Below are 5,723 nucleotides of genomic sequence, written 5' to 3' on the forward strand. Positions count from 1 at the left end.
TCCCCCCTTTCCCCCACGCACAGTTTTTTTTTCTTTTTTCTTTTCTTCTTATTTCTAAGGGGAAAATGTGTCAATGCCTCAAAAAAGAATATGGTTGTGACCGGTCCCCATGTATTATTTTTTGTGTGAGAAAGCCCCCAATACATGAAATAATTATGTTTTAACTCCTATTTACCTTTCCAACTCAGCATAGAGAGAAACTATTTATCAAAACCCAAAACTGCCCTTAACCCGTTCCCCCCTTTCCCCCACACACAGTTTCTTTTTCTTTTTTCTTTTCTTCTTATTTCTAAGGGGAAAATGTGTCAATGCCTCAAAAAAGAATATGGTTGTGACCGGTCCCCATGTATTATTTTTTGTGTGAGAAAGCCCCCAATACATGAAATAATTATGTTTTAACTCCTATTTACCTTTCCAACTCAGCATAGAGAGAAACTATTTATCAAAACCCAAAACTGCCCTTAACCCGTTCCCCCCTTTCCCCCACACACAGTTTCTTTTTCTTTTTTCTTTTCTTCTTATTTCTAAGGGGAAAATGTGTCAATGCCTCAAAAAAGAATATGGTTGTGACCGGTCCCCATGTATTATTTTTTGTGTGAGAAAGCCCCCAATACATGAAATAATTATGTTTTAACTCCTATTTACCTTTCCAACTCAGCATAGAGAGAAACTATTTATCAAAACCCAAAACTGCCCTTAACCCGTTCCCCCCTTTCCCCCACACACAGTTTCTTTTTCTTTTTTCTTTTCTTCTTATTTCTAAGGGGAAAATGTGTCAATGCCTCAAAAAAGAATATGGTTGTGACCGGTCCCCATGTATTATTTTTTGTGTGAGAAAGCCCCCAATACATGAAATAATTATGTTTTAACTCCTATTTACCTTTCCAACTCAGCATAGAGAGAAACTATTTATCAAAACCCAAAACTGCCCTTAACCCGTTCCCCCCTTTCCCCCACACACAGTTTCTTTTTCTTTTTTCTTTTCTTCTTATTTCTAAGGGGAAAATGTGTCAATGCCTCAAAAAAGAATATGGTTGTGACCGGTCCCCATGTATTATTTTTTGTGTGAGAAAGCCCCCAATACATGAAATAATTATGTTTTAACTCCTATTTACCTTTCCAACTCAGCATAGAGAGAAACTATTTATCAAAACCCAAAACTGCCCTTAACCCGTTCCCCCCTTTCCCCCACACACAGTTTCTTTTTCTTTTTTCTTTTCTTCTTATTTCTAAGGGGAAAATGTGTCAATGCCTCAAAAAAGAATATGGTTGTGACCGGTCCCCATGTATTATTTTTTGTGTGAGAAAGCCCCCAATACATGAAATAATTATGTTTTAACTCCTATTTACCTTTCCAACTCAGCATAGAGAGAAACTATTTATCAAAACCCAAAACTGCCCTTAACCCGTTCCCCCCTTTCCCCCACACACAGTTTCTTTTTCTTTTTTCTTTTCTTCTTATTTCTAAGGGGAAAATGTGTCAATGCCTCAAAAAAGAATATGGTTGTGACCGGTCCCCATGTATTATTTTTTGTGTGAGAAAGCCCCCAATACATGAAATAATTATGTTTTAACTCCTATTTACCTTTCCAACTCAGCATAGAGAGAAACTATTTATCAAAACCCAAAACTGCCCTTAACCCGTTCCCCCCTTTCCCCCACACACAGTTTCTTTTTCTTTTTTCTTTTCTTCTTATTTCTAAGGGGAAAATGTGTCAATGCCTCAAAAAAGAATATGGTTGTGACCGGTCCCCATGTATTATTTTTTGTGTGAGAAAGCCCCCAATACATGAAATAATTATGTTTTAACTCCTATTTACCTTTCCAACTCAGCATAGAGAGAAACTATTTATCAAAACCCAAAACTGCCCTTAACCCGTTCCCCCCTTTCCCCCACACACAGTTTCTTTTTCTTTTTTCTTTTCTTCTTATTTCTAAGGGGAAAATGTGTCAATGCCTCAAAAAAGAATATGGTTGTGACCGGTCCCCATGTATTATTTTTTGTGTGAGAAAGCCCCCAATACATGAAATAATTATGTTTTAACTCCTATTTACCTTTCCAACTCAGCATAGAGAGAAACTATTTATCAAAACCCAAAACTGCCCTTAACCCGTTCCCCCCTTTCCCCCACACACAGTTTCTTTTTCTTTTTTCTTTTCTTCTTATTTCTAAGGGGAAAATGTGTCAATGCCTCAAAAAAGAATATGGTTGTGACCGGTCCCCATGTATTATTTTTTGTGTGAGAAAGCCCCCAATACATGAAATAATTATGTTTTAACTCCTATTTACCTTTCCAACTCAGCATAGAGAGAAACTATTTATCAAAACCCAAAACTGCCCTTAACCCGTTCCCCCCTTTCCCCCACACACAGTTTCTTTTTCTTTTTTCTTTTCTTCTTATTTCTAAGGGGAAAATGTGTCAATGCCTCAAAAAAGAATATGGTTGTGACCGGTCCCCATGTATTATTTTTTGTGTGAGAAAGCCCCCAATACATGAAATAATTATGTTTTAACTCCTATTTACCTTTCCAACTCAGCATAGAGAGAAACTATTTATCAAAACCCAAAACTGCCCTTAACCCGTTCCCCCCAAAACTTGTCTGCCCTCTCTCTCTCTCTCTTCTCTCTTCTTCGCTCAAACTTTCGTCATCTCGAGAACCCAAATTCGAAACCCTATTTTCACTCAAATGCACATTAAATCCATACAAAAATGTCTAAAAAATTTTAAGGAAAAAGGCTGAGAACCCTAATGTGGAGAAGGGTGAAGGAGACAACACCCAAATGGAATGGGGTTCGTCACCGACGTCGCTCGACTCCGGTTGGCGAAGGAGGAAGCGCCAAAATCATCCGCCTCCACCTCTACCTCTGCCTTCGTATCCCTCGCCGACGGTTCTTCTCCGACATCCTCTGAGGATGAGGAAAGTAACGAGGCGACGGTGACCCTATTAGCATGAAAAGGGGACCGGAAGTTCGAGACCGCAAGAGGAGACGTTCGACGGAGGATGTGCCCATCTCTAAGAAGAAGTAAGTTCCCAATTAATTGAGTAATTTTGAATTTAATTAATTTTCATTATAAGTAATTTGTAAAATTATGGTGTTGGATGTTAGTTAAAAATATGAGTGGGAAAAAAGGAAGAAAGTTAACAGTTTATTTATTTGAAATGCGATTGAGATTTATGGGTTCTATTTATAAAAAAATGGTGATGAGAAACTGGTTATTGTAGTGTAGAACTAGTTTCTTAATTTGGGAGTATGATCTAAATAATATCAAGTATAATCATTTTGAAGAAATGCATGTTAATAATTCTTATTGTTGTTAACTATTAGCAATACATGTCAATAATTCTTGTTTGTTGTTAACATTTAGCCTTAAGTGTCAATTATTAGCCATTCATGTTAATATATCTTAACTTTTACTAAGTTAATGCCTTAATTGTTAACTATTTTTAATTCATGTTAATAGTAATCATTCGTTGCTAGACTAAGGTCATAACTATTGTAGTTTGATATTCAATTTATTGATAATAAAAGTGGATAAAATGGGGACCTTATTTGTAGAATTTTTGTCTTAATCTGAGTGAAATTATTATATATGAAGTGTAGACCTATTGTATGACATATAGAATCATTGTTTGGAATTTAGTTCATTGTGTTATATTATCATGTAATATATATTAAGAAGTGTAATCATAACATATGAATTACAATATACAATCACATCCAACAATTATGAAAAGTATGTGAATATTTGCAATTGGACTTGTCATATATTATATATTGAGAAGTATAGCATGTACATCAATTTTTTGTTTAAGTGATAGCATTACATGAAAAAAAAGCTAATGTTTACTTTTACACATACATGTTTCATCATTAAATATTAAAGTTCATAAACGAACGTTAACTTGTATGCACGGATGTTATGTTTTGTTGAGTTTCTCTTCTTCAGTGTTGTTGCAAATCCAAAATGTTTCACTTCTCACCGTGAAGCACAATGCTTATCTTTGAATTTGGTAAAACATAACTAAAATAAGCAAAATTTGACTTGAACCGTAACTAACAAATTAAAGCTTCTTGTTTGCGTTCATTGGAGTTTAAATTACTGTGATTTTACTGCAAGGTCATGTATAAAAGTAGAAATGAATTATATGGAGTTGCAATTTTTTGTTTTCTTAATTACTTCATTTCCCTCTTTTAGTTTCCTATTTTGCGAAAGAAAATGTTTATTCGTACTGTCACAAAAGGTTGTTAAGTTTTAACCTTTAATGTTAATATTTACCACTAATGTTAATTAGTATATATAATGGATATTAAGAATTTGAATGATTTGTTATGAGTAAATATTTGTTTATGCAGGAAAATTAATGTTGTAGGTGATATCAGGCATACAGCATGTTTTGGATCTTATTATGCGTTCATGAAAAACCTTCAACCAAGAATGAAGAAGTGGCACTGGGATGCCTACAAGGGCAGTAACTTTGAGCACTATGTCTTGTTCGGACCTCTAGCACGTGATCGATCAGCACTAGAGCATGTGTTAAGTCATTATGTTGGTGAAGGGATGAATTCTCTTTCCCCGGTTCCAAAATCGGGTTGATGTTTTTCAGTCAAACTTGATGAGGAGTGGGTGCAAAACCACATAGGATTCCCTATTGATGGGGAGTTGATTTATGGAAATAGAGGCCTACACAACCGGCTATGAAGGAAGTACTTTGAAGAGAAAAAAGAAATGTTAAAGGTCAAGGCAAAGACAAAGGCAAAGGCAAAGGCCAAAGATAAAGAAGAAGCTGGTAGCATGTAAAGATATGTTAAAAAGTTACTGGAAACACTTGTTGAGTCAACCTCAAAGAAAGATATTGAGGATTTTATGCTGCTTCAGATTTTATACCAGTGTGCAATGATTTGGTGCCCTAACAGCTCACATGGCATCCCAAGAATGTTGTTTTAATATGTGGATAGCATTGAGAGAGTAAAAAATATTACGTGGGGTAAATTTATTTTTGATGAGAGGAAGAGGGGCATTCAAATTGTCGTGGAAGGAATGAGAAAGCCAGGGGTTACATACGTACCTAGATGCATGTCACTCGTTCCTGTAAATTGCATGCTCATATGGTTTGCTTTTTGTTTTAGTTATTAGCAGTTTTGATAACTATGATAAAAGTTAACATGCATCAGAAAACATGTACAAGATTGAAAGTTAACAGGATAGGATATGGTAAAAATTAACATGTTAACATGAAACTTAACATATGAAGATGAAAGGTAACATTAAAATGTGACAGTTAACATGTACGCCTGAATGTTAACATATAATAGTGACAGTTAACCTTTAAGTGTGAAAGTTAGCTAGTTAGACTGAAGTTTAACAAAGAGTTTTGAAAGTTAGAAAGAAAAATTATAACAAACATTTGTTGCTTTTCCTTCATCTTTTTCATATTATTTGTAGTTTTACTAGTTTATAAAAGTTTAAATTTTCTTTCATTCTATTTTGGTAGATATGGGACTACAAAATGACGGGCATTGAAAAACCAGACCCTAACTTAAGATGGAAGCCTCATTTGACCAATTGGGTAAGGGTTGGAGGGATGACTGGATCTTTGAGGAGAGATACAATTGTTTTCAAGGCAAGGAAAGAAAGCATTAAATTCGTAGAGAAACCAATTTCTCCTAGCAGCCCACGGAGTGAGAAATACCCTCAAAGGGGACCTAGTTGGAAGAAGGA

This window comes from Asparagus officinalis, chromosome 9 (assembly GCF_001876935.1).
Source record: "Asparagus officinalis chromosome 9, Aspof.V1, whole genome shotgun sequence".
Lineage (NCBI taxonomy): Eukaryota > Viridiplantae > Streptophyta > Magnoliopsida > Asparagales > Asparagaceae > Asparagus > Asparagus officinalis.